We start from the raw sequence: 15,242 nt of genomic DNA on the forward strand, positions 1-15,242 counted from the left end.
CGTTACTAAACGCTTCCGCTTTCGGTCTACATGGGTACGCGGACACACTCTCGCCGCTCGTTGCTATGCTCCTCCTAGATAGATCTTGTGTGATCGTAGGCAACTTTTTTGAAATACTATGTTCCCCAACAGTGGCATCCGAGCCAGGTCTATGCGTAGATGTTATATGCACAAGTAGAACACAATGAGCTGTGGGCGATAATAGTCATACTGCTTACCAGCATGTCTTACTTTGATTCGGCAGTATTGTTGGATGAAGCGGCCCAGACCGACATTACATGACCGTGTTCATGAGACTGGTTCTACCGTCATGCTACGCACACAGGTGGCTAGTGGGTGTCTATTTCTCCAACTTTAGTTGAATCAAGTTTGACTACGCCCGGTCCTTGTTGAAGGTTAAAACAACACACATGACGAAAAATCATTGTAGTTTTGATGCGTAGGTAAGAACGGTTCTTGCTAGAAGCCCGTAGCAGCCATGTAAAACTTGCAACAACAAAGTAGAGGACGTCTAACTTGTTTTTGCAGGGCTTGCTGTGATGTGATATGTTCAAGACGTGATGATATATAAATTGTTTTATGAGATGATCATGTTTTGTAACAGTTATCGGCAACTGGTAGGAGCCATATGGTTGCCGCTTTATTGTATGAAATGCAATCGCCATGTAATTGCTTTACTTTATCACTAAGCGGTAGAGATAGTCGTAGTAGCAATAGTTGGCGAGACGACAATGATGCTTCGATGGAGATCAAGGTGTGAAGCCGGTGACGATGGTGATCATGATGGTTGAGGGAGTCCTGGATTATGGGGTCCTTGGGTGTCCGGGCTACATGATGTGGGCCGGACAGATGGGCCGTGAAGATACAAGATAGAAGGCCTTCCCTCGTGTCCGGATGGGACTCTCCTTGGCGTGGAAGGCAAGCTTAGCGTGCGGATATGAATATTCCTTTCTCTGTAAATCGACTCTGTACAACCCTAGACCCCTCCAATGTCTATATAAACCGGAGGTTTAGTCCGTAGAAACAATCATAATCATATAGGCCAAACATCTAGGATTTACCCATTACGATCTCGTGGTAGATCAACTCTTGTAACCCTTATACTCATTAAAGTCCATCAAGCAGGATATAGGGTATTACCTCCATCAAGAGGGCCCGAACCTGGGTAAACATCATGTCCCTTGTCTCCTGTTACCATCGATCCTTAGACGCACAGTTCGGGACCCCCTACACGAGATCTTCCGGTTTTGACACCGACATTCGTGCTTTCATTGAGAGTTCCACTGTGTCGTCATTGAAAGGCTCGATGACTCCATCAATCATCTACAACAATGCTGCTGCTAAGGAGGTTTTCCTCCCTGGCTAGATCTTTGTATTCGGCGGCTTCGCACTGTGGGCCAACTCGGTTGGGCACCTAGAGCAGATCGATAGCTACGCCCCTGGTCACCAGATCAGTTTTGGAAATCTAAACTATGTCGCTGATATCCGAGGAGACTTAATCTTCCAAGGGTTCACGGCCTCAACCACCACCTGGCCTTAGATCCGGAGCACGTCATCAGGTCCGAAGACAGGAGTCTAGAGCCCGCTGGACTCTCCGCGGCCTTAGAGCTCAACACCGAGAGAATAGCGTCTCCGACAATCATTGCAAGGCTGGACTTTCCTCCGGATACTACTTCCGAACCCTGGAGGCCTGCGTCATGCGAGCTCGGCCCAGAAACTTCCGACCATGTCTAAACCCCGCTCTTAAACGAGGCTTTGGACCTAATGTGATTGCTCGTCATCACGGAGGAACCGATTCTGAATCACGCCCAGCCCGGACTAAGGGCTGGAAATAGGGAATTTTACTTCCCACCCACCACCCACTTCATAGCCACTGTCGTGGACCTAACAGATATGATTGATTACGCGTCCGAAGACATCGACGGTATGGACGATGATGCCGGAGAGGAGAAGGCCCAAAACCCACCGGTCACCGGACGTTGGACGGCCACCTCCTTGTATGACGTATATATGGTGGATACACATAAAAACGGCGACGACGGTGATGAGAAAAACCTAGTCGAGGACGAACCTCCCGAGATACCGCCGAAACATCGACGTTAGTGGCGCCACTCTAAATCGCGTCGCGATAAGAACAGCAATACCGGCACCGAAGACAATGATAGTCCGAAGAACACGGAAGACTAAGAAAACCCCATCGAACCAACATCCGAACAGGATGATCGGGAGGACGGGCAAGTTGACCCTGACGAACAAACAGGGAACAACAACTCGGAGGACAGCAAATATCTGCCTCTCTCTGAGGACGACGTAAGCCTCGGCGACGAAGATTTTATCGTGCCAGAGGAAACCCTCGAACAAGAGCGCTTCAAGCGCGGCTAAAAGCCACGACTAGAAGCCTAAAAAAGGAACACCAGAAGCTTCAAGTCGAACAAGATCTGCTCAATGATAGATGCACTAACATCCTGGCAACCGAAGAATACGGCCTTGAACACCCAGCAAAGAGTTACCCAAAAGCGTAAGCTGCTATCCCAATTCGACGATGAGGCATTGGATCCCATACCACTGCTACCTCTTGAGCATGCGTTGGTTTTCCCTTGAAGAGGAAAGGGTGATGCAGCAAAGTAGCGTAAGTATTTCCCTCAGTTTTTGAGAACCAAGGTATCAATCTAGTAGGAGATTACACGCAAGTCCCTCGTACCTGCCCAAACAAACAAGAACCTCGCAACCAACGCGATAAAGAGGTTGTCAATCCCTTCACGGTCACTTACAAAAGTGAGATCTGATAGAGATAATAAGATAAATATTTTTGGTATTTTTGTATAGATTGGAAAGTAAAGATTGCAAAATAAACGGTGACAGAAATGGCTAGTTGTTGGGAGAATAATATAATGGAGAATAGACCCCGGGGCATAGGTTCCACTAGTGGCTTCTCTCAAGATAGCAAATTCTACGGTGGGTGAACAAATTACTGTTGAGCAATTTATAGAAAAGCGAATAATTATGAGAATATCTAGGCATGATCATGCATATAGGCATCACGTCCGCGACAAGTAGACCGAAATGATTCCGCATCTACTACTATTACTCCACACATCAACCGTTATCCAGCATGCATCTAGAGTATTAAGTTCATAAGAACAGAGTAACACATTAGGCAAGATGACATGATCTAGAGGGATAAACTCAAGCAATATGATATAAACCCCATCTTTTTATCCTCGATAGCAACAATACAATGCATGCCTTGCTGCCCCTGCTGTCACTGGGAAAGGACATCGCAAGATTGAACCCAAAGCTATGCACTTCTCCCATTGCAAGAAAGATCAATCTAGTATGCCAAACCAAACTAATAATTCGAAGAGACTTGCAAAGATATTAAATCATTCATCGGATCTCGACAAACACACCGCAAAAAGAATTACATCGAATAGATCTCCAAGAGAATTGAGGAGAACTTTGTATTGAGATCCAAAGAGAGAGAATAAGCCATCTAGCTAATAACTATGGACCCAAAGGTCTGTGGTAAACTACTCGCACATCATCGGAGAGGCTATGGTGTTGATGTATAAGCCCTCCGTGATCGATTCCCCCTCTAGCGGAGTGCCGGAAAAGGACCCAAGATGGGATCTCACGGGTACAGAAGGTTGCGGTGGTGTAAATAGGGTTTCGTGGTGCTCCTCGATGTTTTCAGGGTATATGGGTATATAGGAGGAAGAAGTACATCGGTGGAGCTGCGAGGGGACCACGAGGGTGGGGGGCTCGCCTTCCTGCCTCGTGGCCTCCTCGCTTCTTTCTTGACGTCCACTCCATGTCTCCTGGATCATGTTTGTTCCAAAAATAACTCTCCCGAAGGTTTCATTCCGTTTGGATTCCGTTTGATATTCCTTTTCTGCGAAACACTGAAATGGGCAGAAACAACAATTTGCACTGGGCCTTTGGTTAGTAGGTTAGTCCCAAAAATAATATAAAAAGGTATATTAAAGCCCATTAAACATCCAAAATAGATAATATAATAGCATGGAACAATCAAAAATTATAGATATGTTGGAGACGTATCAAGCATCCCCAAGCTTAATTCCTACTCATCCTCGAGTAGGTAAATGATAAAAACAGAATTTTTGATGTGGAATGCTACCTGGCATAATTCTTAATGTAATTTTATTTATTGTGGCATGAATGTTCAGATCCGAAAGATTCAATAGAAAAGTTTAATATTGACATAAAAATAATAATACTTCAAGCATACTAACAAAGCAATTATGTCTTCTCAAAATAACATGGCCAAAGAAAGTTATCCCTACAAAATCATATAGTATGGCTATGCTCTATCTTCATCACACAAAGTATTTAAATCATGCACAACCCCGATGATAAGCCAAGCAATTGTTTCATACTTTTGACATTCTCAAACTTTTTCAATCTTCACGCAATATATGAGTGTGAGCCATGGACATAGCACCATAGGTGGAATAGAATGGTGGTTGTGGAGAAGACAAAAAGGAGAAGATAGTCTCACATCAACTAGGCGTATCAACGACCTATGGAGATGCCCATCAATAGATATCAATGTGAGTGAGTAGGGATTGCCATGCAACAGATGCACTAGAGCTATAAGTGTATGAAAGCTCAAAAAGAAACTAAGTGGGTGTGCGTACAACTTGCTTGCTCATGAAGACCTAGGGCATTTTGAGGAAGCCCATCATTGGAATATACAAGCCAAGTTCTATAATGTAAAATTCGCACTAGTATATGGAAGTGACAACATAAGAGACTCTCTATCATGAAGATCATGGTTCTACTTTGAAGCACAAGTGTGGTAAAAGGATAGTAACATTGCCCCTTCTCTCTTTTTCTCAAATTTGTTTCTTTGGGCCTTTTCTCTTTTTTTTATGCCCCCCTTTTTTGGTCCGGAGTCTCATCCCGACTTGTGGGGGAGTCATAGTCTCCATCATCCTTTCCTCACTTGGGACAATGCTCTAATAATGATGATCATCACACTTTTATTTACTTACAACTCAAAAATTACAACTCGATACTAGAACAAAATATGACTCTATGTGAATGCCTCCGGCAGTGTACCGGGATGTGCAATGAATCAAGAGTGACTTGTATGAAATAATTATAAAGGTGGCTTTGCCACAAATACGATGTCAACTACATGATCATGCAAGGCAATATGACAATGATGAAGCGTGTCATAACAAACAGAACGGTGGTAAGTTGCATGGAAATATATCTCAGAATGGCTATGGAAATTCCTTAATAGGTAGGTATGGTGGGTGTTTTGAGTAAGGTATATGGTGGGTGTATGGTACCGGCGAAATTTGCACGGTACTAGAGAGGCTAGCAATGGTGGAAGGGTGAGAGTGCGTATAATCCATGGACTCAACATTAGTCAGAAATAACACACATACTTATTGCAAAAATCTATTAGTTATCGAAACAAAGTACTACACGCATGCTCCTAGGGGGATAGATTGGTAGGAAAAGACCATCGCTCGTCCCCGACCGCCACTCATAAGGAAGACAATCAATAAATAAATCATGCTCCGACTTCATCACATAACGGTTCACCATACATGCATGCTACGGGAATCACAAACTTTAACACAAGTATTTATCAAATTCACAAAAACTCAACAAGCACGACTCTAATATCACCATCTTCATATCTCAAAACAATCATCAAGTATCAAACTTCTCATAGTATTCAATGCACTTTTTATGTTAGTTTTTATTATACCCATCTTGGATGCCTATCATATTAGGACTAATTTTATGGCAAATAAAATTACCATGCTGTTCTATGAGACTCTCAAAATAATATAAGTGAAGCATGAGAGATCAATAATTTCTATAAAATAAAACCATCACCGTGCTCTTAAAGGATATAAGTGAAGCACTAGAGCAAAATCATCTAGCTCAAAAGATATAAGTGAAGCACATAGAGTATTCTAATAAATTCCGATTCATGTGTGTCTCTCCAAAAGGTGTGTACAGCAAGGATGATTGTGGTAAACTAAAAAGCAAAGACTCAAATCATACAAGACGCTCCAAGCAAAACACATATCATGTGGTGAATAAAAATATAGCCTCAAGTAAAGTTACCGATAGATGAAGACGAAAGAGGGGATGCCTTCCGGGGCATCCCCAAGCTTAGGATTTTGGTTGTCCTTTAATTTTACCTTGGGGTTCCTTGGGCATCCCCAAGCTTAGGCTCTTGCCAATACTTATTCCAAACTCCTTCAAATCTTTACCCAAAACATGAAAACTTCACAACACAAAACTCAACAGAAAATCTCAAGAGCTCCGTTAGTATAGGAAAACAAACCACCACTTCAAGGTACTGTAATGAACTCATTCTTTATTTATATTGGTGTTAAACCTACTGTATTCCAACTTATCTATGGTTCATACCCCCCGATACTAGCCATAGATTCATCAAAATAAGCAAACAACACACGAAAAACAGAATCTGTCAAAAACAGAACGGTCTGTAGTAATATGCAGGTTTCGAATACTTATGTAACCCCAAAAATTCTGAAATAAATTGGTGTAAATGAGGAATTTGTCTATTAATCATCTTCAAAAATAATCAACCTAATCGCACTCTCCAGTAAAATCACAAAGACTTCCCCCAAGTCCTCACAAAGGTTCTACTTGGCACAAACACTAATTAAAAACATAAAACCACATCTAAACAGAAGCTATATGAATTATTTATTACTAAACAGGAACAAAAAACAAGAAACAAAAATAAAATTGGGTTTCCTCCCAACAAGCGCTATCGTTTAACGTCCCTAGCTAGGCATAAAAACAAGAATAGATCTAGGTATTGTCATCTTTGAGAGGCAATTCTTCAATAGAACACTTATAACACTTAGGTGTTTCCTTCTTTTTATTCAGAATCAAAATCCTAGGCAAGAAATCAAGAAATTCGTTTGTAGCAAAAGGCTCCTTAATGATAGCAAAAAAGTTGGGATGAACACTTATTGCTTTGAGATCCGCATTTTCCTTACTAGAAGATTCACCCTTTTTATTTTTAGGCACATACATAAACTTGGCAACTCTAGTAGTAGGAGGATTTGGAGTATTTTCCACGGAAGAAAAGGCAGACACTAAGTTGGTAATGATATCCTCAAGTTTATCAATTCTTGTGGAATCTTGATCTATCTTTTCGTTAACTATGGGTTCTTTTTCTTTAAAAAATTTCAGAGTAACTCCTACCTTAGATCCATATTGGGTAATCTGGTTGTGGATATTTTTATCCAAATTCTCAATCAACTCTATGGTGGCAACTTTATTTTCAATAATTTCAAGCCTTTTCATCACATGTTCCAAAGTTAAAATAGTTCCATTAACCAAGAGAGGTGGTGGCCCAAACAAATCTATCATAGCATTATAAGAATCAAAAGTATGGCTACCCAAGAAATTCCCTCCGGTAATGGTATCAAGAATATATCTATTCCATGGGGTGATGCCTACATAAAAATTGCAAATAAGAACGGAAGTGGATTGCTTCCAAGTGGATCTATTCTGAGCATTGCAAATTCTATACCAAGCATCTTTTAAATTTTCTCCCTTCCTTTGCTTAAAATTGAGAACTTCATGATCGGGAGTACTAACAATGATAGAAGGACTAGACATGATAGAAAAACCAATGATCTAACACATGGACACACAAGAAGCAAGCGAAAAGAAGGCGAACAGAAAAGAGGCGAACGGAAAAAAGGGCGAATAAAATGGCAAGGGTGAAGTGAGGGAGAGGAAAACGAGAGGGAAATGGCAAATAATGTAATGCGAGGGATAAGAGTTTGTGATGGGTACTTGGTATGTCTTGACTTGTGCGTAGATCTCCCCGGCAACGGCGCCAGAAATCCTTCTTGCTACCTCTTGAGCATGCATTGGTTTTCCCTTGAAGAGGAAAGGGTGATGCAGCAAAGTAGCGTAAGTATTTCCCTCAGTTTTTGAGAACCAAGGTACCAATCCAGTAGGAGATTACACGCAAGTCCCTCGTACCTGCACAAAAAACAAGAACCTTGCAACCAACGCAATAAAGGGGTTGTCAATCCCTTCACGGTCACTTACGAAAGTGAGATCTGATAGAGATAATAAGATAAATATTTTTGGTATTTTTGTATATATTGGAAAGTAAATATTGCAAAATAAACGACAACATAAATGGCTAGTTGTTGGGAGAATAATATAATGGAGAATAGACCTAAGGGCCATAGGTTTCACTAGTGGCTTCTCTCAAGATAGAAAATTCTACGGTGGGTGAACAAATTACTATCGAGCAATTGATAGAAAAGCGAATAATTATGAGAATATCTAGGCATGATCATGTATATAGGCATCACGTCCGCCACAATTAGACCTAAACGATTCTGCATCTACTACTATTACTCCACACATCGACCGCTATCCAGCATGCATCTGTCGGCGTCCTGGGAACGGGGGTCCCCAAACTTGCCTGCCTGCGGCCCGCGGCGTGGCTGAGCCTGTAGGCCGTACGACCCATCTTCACCAACAAAGCATCCAAGACCCTCGCGAGGCGGACGATGCAAGACCTCCTGGGGAGTAGCCTAGCTAGGTAGGCTCACGAGGAGCAGAGATATCAAGGCGGGGCAAACCTCATGAGGCCCTTGTGACGTGAGCCATGACGCACGACGCCAGGCAGGCGCCAGGCGGGGCGCCAGCACGCGTAGCGTCCTTGTTTCCTCTTTGGTGCTAAGGAGGCCAGTGCAGGCGAAGAGTACCGAGGCATCTGGCAAAGGTTGCTATATTGGTGCAACGAGACCAAGACCAGGAGGACGGCAAGACGGAGGTCATCGTGGAGCCCAAGACGGCGTCACCACAGAGCTTTTCGTAGGTGAAGACCACTTTTGTTAGGATAGCTTGTACTAGCTGCCCCCTTCAAATTGGCCCGCTATTGTTGGCTCCCTTCCCGCTCAATATTTGGGAAAAGGACCAGGGCCAATATAAATAGGACTAGCCACCACCCTAGCAAGGGACGGATCATTGAGACCATCCTCACACACACAAGCTCACCGAGCGCAAGAACACCCCAACCTTAGGAGGCTGTTCTTCCCTTGTACTGTTCATCATTAGCCCTAGAGGCAATCCACCACCACCACACTGGAGTAGGGTATTACACCACAACGGTGGCCTGAACCAGTATAAATTTTGTGTCTTTCTGTGTTGCGAGTTCGCCGAGTTCGTTCGCGAGATCTTAGCGAGCTAGGGCGTAGATTGGTGGGAAGGAAAGACTTCGCACGCACCCCAGTGTTCGAACCTTAAGGTTTTGCCGGAACCCCACATCCGACATTTGGCGCGCCAGGTAGGGGTCCGCCGGAGCTCCTCCTCCACCGGTCAGCTCGTCGACGCTCCTCAGCCACGATGTCCGGCGACTCAAGGGCCGGCTCCGACTGCTAGGCAGCCTAGCCAGCCCGGGCAGCGCCGCCTGTCCATGAAAGTCTCGACCCCGCACTCCAGGCGACACGGGCGCCGCCAAACTCCGCCGGGCGCGGGCAGCATGGCCAGGCGTCATCCACCCTCACCCCACGATAGGTACGGGCCGCCGCAAGAGCGGCAAGCCATGCCGCAGCAACGGCGCCGCACTCACGGCGGGAGCAAGCGAATATGCGGGCAGCATTCACCATGGCAAGGGAGCTGCTGCGGTGCAGACTGATGGAAAGCGGTTGGGACACACTGCTAGAGCGTGTTGCTGAGTTGCTAGATGCAGCGGTGTCAGGAGCACCACCCTTCAGCTATCTACTCCCTCCCCAGGCCACTGCAGGGCCGCGCGGCGAACCTCACCACATCCGCACGCGATCAACTACGCCCGGGGGCTTCTTCAACATCAGCACGACTAGCGGCGTAGGGGGCTCCGACTCCCCCATGTCGCATGCAGCGGGCAGGGGCGCAAGCGTTGCTCCCCACGGCCCCAGCCGGATGCCGTGCTATCATCCCCAGGGCGCCACCATGGGCCGAGCAGCATGGAGCGTGGGGCACCACGGCGAGGTGTTCGGGGTGACGGCCCCGGAAGCCTACGTGCCTCGCATGATGGACCAAGGGTACGCACCAGAGGACGACCCAGGCTCGTTCATTGGAGAAGATTGGGGAGAGGGGGCGCTAGGAGTCGAAGCCTTCCAAGAACCAACGGAGAACCACAACGATCGCGCCGACAACGGCAACTACAGGGTACCGCTAATCTCTTAGGAACAGGCTTATGCTAACCATGGGCTGCAGATCAATCAGGTTGCAGCGTCGATCGACGGCCCTGGCACAGCGACGCCCGTTCCGACAAGGGAGACACACTGGGGGCCGCCGGGAGGAAGCCAGTAGCAAGGCCCCTCCCCAAGGCACGCGAAACCAGGGGACACCCGGAGGTAGGCCCTTTGCCGAGGTGGCCTCCACAACCCTTCCCCCGGTAGAGGACCCATGGTCGCCGAGGGAACCGCTGGCATCCCCTTTCCCTCCTTTGTGTCATCCTCGTGACCGGTCGGCTCAAAGGAGGTCGAGGGTGGCGCCAGGCGGGGCCCTCGACTGGCGATATGAAGCAAGGCCAGTACCTGTGAAGCTTGCCGCCCGTGACACTCTCACGTAATAATAAGTTGGGGCTGTACACGCCCCGGAGTCTCGGGAGCGCCGGCCTCAGGCCCTGGGGCTCCCTCCCACGCCTAGTGGCAGCACTTAGCTCTGCACTGGTGAGAAGACTTGAAGACCCGAAGACTAGACTAGGTGCCAGACACGGCCTTTTGCTTTGGATCTCTCTTTCTATGGCTTTGCTTTCTGGATCTGGACTTAAGTTGAAGCTGGATTTTTATCGATGCACGCCGAGGGTGCCTTTTCTCGTTCGAGCCGTTTCTTGCCTTCTGGATCTCGTTTGGTTTGGGACTCTTGTCCATCACCTTTTCCTCGCAAAGCTCCTCGTGAGCCAGACCGCGCAAAGCACACGCTCATCAAGCTCGCGCTAGCACTACGCCTGGTGCTCACCTCTTACGGGCCCCCCCTCAAACGGGGCGGTAAGCTCTGCAGGATTCTCAGGAACTTGTCGCCTTGCGACCTAGCCCTAAGCTGGCGCTGACTAAGGTAAACCGCATTGGGAAACTCACCCCAGCCTCATAAGCTCACAAGGACAAGTACCCACATCACATGGGAAAGTAAAAAAAAATGCAATTTGCTTACACAAGGGGCTCCCCCTCTCAAAATGCTCTTACAAGTCTTCCAAGAGCCACGCCCGAGTTTTGCGTGAAGGATGAAACAACAGGCGAACATGGGATCAGCTAGAGATATCACTCGTTACATCACCAGCGCACGCATCACTCGCGTCGTCATCATCTTTGTCGGAATCGCCGCCGCCGTCGGCGACGCCTCCATCACCTCATCGTCTACGTCACCTTCATCCGCGACGACCACCACCGCGTCATCCTCCGAGGTGAAGGCCCTGACCAACGCGTCAACATGGTCCTCTACCCAACGCGCCAGGTCGCCCCGGACGGCCGTGGGTATGGGGGCAATGGCGGCATCGAAGTCAAAGTTGGGGTCGGCATTCAGAAGATGGCTGAAGACACGGGAGAAGGCGCGCTGAAGCAGGCCACGACCCCTCTCTTCCACAAGCTGCCGGGCTCTGGCAGATTGAGCCTCCAGGCGCGTCACCACCTCGGTGAAGAAGATCAGGTGGCTGGCATAGTCGTTCGAATGAGGGGCCAAGGCATTCTCGTCGCAGATATAACCCAGGGCGGTGTTGGCCCTGTTCCGAAGGTCTTGAAGCATAGGAGCATGCTCGCGCTCCAGCGTTCGACGTTGGAGAACTTCCTCCCTATTTTTTCGTGCGACGGCCTCGGCGTCGTCAACTCGCCTCCAGAGGGAAAGCAGCTCGGCGCGGGCGGAGGCCAAGTCCGCCTGCGCCATAACCAGGGTGGCGGTTGTGGCCTCCGCGCGCCTCTTGGCCTCGTCCAACCAGGGCCTGAGGGCAGCAGCCCTGCTCGCACCCTCCAGACCAGCGAGCTTTAGCTTCAAGTCGTACCTGCCCTCCAGATCTGCGCGGACCTCGGCCACCCGACAATTGATCTCCTCCTCGACTCCGGCCTCACGGGCCCCGACGGCATCTTCTGCTTGAGCGGCTTGACGCTCCCTCATCTCCAGTCGCTCGAGCTCGAGGCTGCGCTCCACGGCTTCCAGGGCCAGCGTCTCCTCGCGCTGCCGACCTCCTCTTCCTCTGCAGGCGTCCCCCTCAGCGATGCAAGAGCGGCCTCGCGTGCCTCCACTTGCTGTTCAAGGGACGCACTCCAGGCCTAAAGCCCCCACACGCGCTCCTCCGTAGCCTCGCGGCGACGATCGGCCTCGTGAGCTTCTTCCAAAGCTCGCGAGCGGGCCTCATTGGCAATCTTGAGGGACGCCTCAGCCTTCGTGTTCTCGAGGTCGCGCTGATAGCGACCAAGGTTGATAGCCACTCGCAGCTTGCGCCGCTCCTCCACCAACCGAAGATCTTTAGCCTCAAGACGTGAGTCGACAACCGCAAGCTCTTCACCAAGGCGCCTCATCGCGCCCATCGCCTCCTGGAAGAGCTCGTGGCGGACTATGCTGCGCCCGCGCTCGAGCTTGAACGCTCGACCCGCCTCGTCCTCCACCTCGGGGGCTGCAGGTGGAGCATCAAGTAGCGCGCCACCTCCCAGTTGGGGGCTAGGGGCTGGCACCGTGCCTGACGTCAGCCCATCCTCGCGGGAAGCCCAAGCTGAATGAGGCTCGCTGCTTGAAGAGGAACTGAAGACCGAGCTCATCTAGCGACTGCTCATGAGCAGAGGAGGAGCCTTGGGCACGCCTGCCGAGCTCCACGCCAGACCATGGGCGAGGGGCAGCCAAACCACGGACTCAACACGTCCCGAAGGCGGGGACGCTCCTCCGACCGACCCTGCTCCAGGGGCGGCAAGCAGGCCAGCAACGCTCAATGCCGACAGGGGAGTTGTTGAAGGAGGAGGCCACCTCTCGGGAGACGCAACAACTTCAGCAGGAGGAGCCCTGGAGGACAGGCGTCAGGATAAGAAGACCACACGCAAAAAGTCACAGTGACGAGATACTTACGCATCAATAGTGATGTACTTCTGTCACTTCAACGGCCCAAAAATCTTGCTGCCGCCAGGGGATCCCTTCCTCTTGCGGAGCTCCTCGAAGTCCACACAAAGGCGACCAAAGCGCTGGACGTGACGGCCGGTGCGCGGCGGAGCCGGAGAAGACTCAAGAGGGATGGCCTCAGGGGAGCCCGGCTGAGGTGAACAGCCCGACTCCTCCCCACTGCGACCTCCCGAGGCTCCTGGAGCCCCAGCCTCAGGAGCCGCATGTCGCGTCTCCTCGGCAACCGACGCCTCAGGAGGGGGGTAGCAGGCCCCCGAGGACGACGCCTCAAGATCACCACCCGGCATGCGCTCCTCAACACCTGAGCCGTCGGCCTCCGTCGCGGCTCGCTCCCCTACACCGTCACTTGGGGCGAGCCCGACACCGGCGGCGAAGAAGGGGACCACGATGATGGGGTTCTCGCGAGGCCCCACCAAGCCGATTGGGCGCAGCCCCCACTCATCAAAGGAGGGCATGTTCACGGCAAATGTGGCTTTGTTCTCATAGTGGTACAACATGCAGCTGTTCCTGGGCATCTCGTCTGGCAGAGGGACACCTGACAGGACCATGAGCACTGTTTGCTGCGTAGTGAGAGGAAGCCCATCCTCCTGAAACCTCATGTTGTCCCGTCTACTGAGCAAGTCCCACATCGGACGAGAATGGCGCTGGAGTGGAGCAACTCGACGCCTGACGAACTCTCTCACCACCATGGGCGCAGTCACGCCAAGGTCCTTCAACCACCTCAGCCTGGCCCAGATGGGGGCAAGGAAGGGGCTCGTGAGCTTCTGATGACCCCAGCCGGAGTTTGGAATAGCAGGCCCCACCGGAGCTTGGAGCAGTGGGTTGAGCACGCCGGCGTCAACAAACACCCATCGCGTATGGAACTCGCTCGTGGATGAAGGGAGCTCGAAGTCGATCCCCATGCCTGCTGTCGCAGCCACGGCCTGGAAGCCCACACACCCTGAGCTCTGCCGGGGACCGGTGAGATGCAGCGAGAAGAAGTGGCGGAGGAGTGCCACGGAGGGGGCGATGCCCACCATGGCCTCGCACACGAAGGCGAAGACAGCGAGAAGGGTCACGGCCTGAGGATCGAGGTGGAGCATGTGGATCTGATAGTGCTCGAGCACCGCGTTGAAGAAGGCGGAGAAGGGAGGAATCAGGCTAGCCCAGAGGGCATCAATGAAGATCGGAACCTTGGTAACTGCCTGACCATGCTGGTGCAAGACGCGGGCCAAGCCGGCATCTCTCCCCACTCGTTGAAACTGGAGGCAAGCATGGGGCGCACCTTGTCCATGGCCTCGGGTGGCCGAGCGCCGGCTCGAAGGATGGAGGCGCAGTTGGCGAGGACAAGGGTTTCTTCCCCTTTTCGGCTTGCTTCGGTGCCATGGCGGTGAAGCGGGCGGAGCACAGGTCAGACTGAGAAGGTGGAGCAGGGCGTCGAGGCAGCAGGGAGATTGGAAGAGCCGGGCATGGCGGAAAAAGAATAACTGTGTAAGAGGCGAGGCCGCATAGCCAGGCGGAATCAAGGGAAGCATGGGGAAGCGGAGACACCCAAGTCCAATCAACCACCACGTGTCAATTGAGGCCGCAGGCTTTTGGGGCCCGTGGCGCTCCGTACTTGGCCCTTGGCTTCGCCGCGAAGCCAAGCCCGAGCGCACATTGGGCCTGAGGCCTACTGTCGACGTCCTGGGAACGGGGGTCCCCAGACTTGCCTGCCTGCGGCCCGCGGCGTGGCTGAGCCTGCAGGCCGTACAACCCATCTTCACCAACAAAGCATCCAAGACCCTCACGAGGCGGACGACGCAAGACCTCCTCGGGAGTAGCCTAGCTAGGCAGGCTCACGAGGAGCGGAGATATCAGGGCGGGGCAAACCTCACGAGGCCCTCGTGACATGAGCCATGACGGACGACGCTAGGCGGGCGCCAGCACATGCAGCGTCCTTGTTTCCCCTTTGGTGCTAAGGAGGCCAGCGCATGCGAAGAGTACCGAGGCATCAGGCAAAGGTTGCTATATTGGTGCAATGAGACCAAGACCAGGAGGACGGCAAGACGGAGGTCATCGTGGAGCCCAAGACGGCGTCACCATAGAGCTTTTCGCAGGCGAATACCACTTTTTTCAGGATA

The sequence above is a fragment of the Triticum urartu genome, chromosome 5 (genome assembly GCF_003073215.2).
Source record: "Triticum urartu cultivar G1812 chromosome 5, Tu2.1, whole genome shotgun sequence".
Classification (NCBI taxonomy): domain Eukaryota; kingdom Viridiplantae; phylum Streptophyta; class Magnoliopsida; order Poales; family Poaceae; genus Triticum; species Triticum urartu.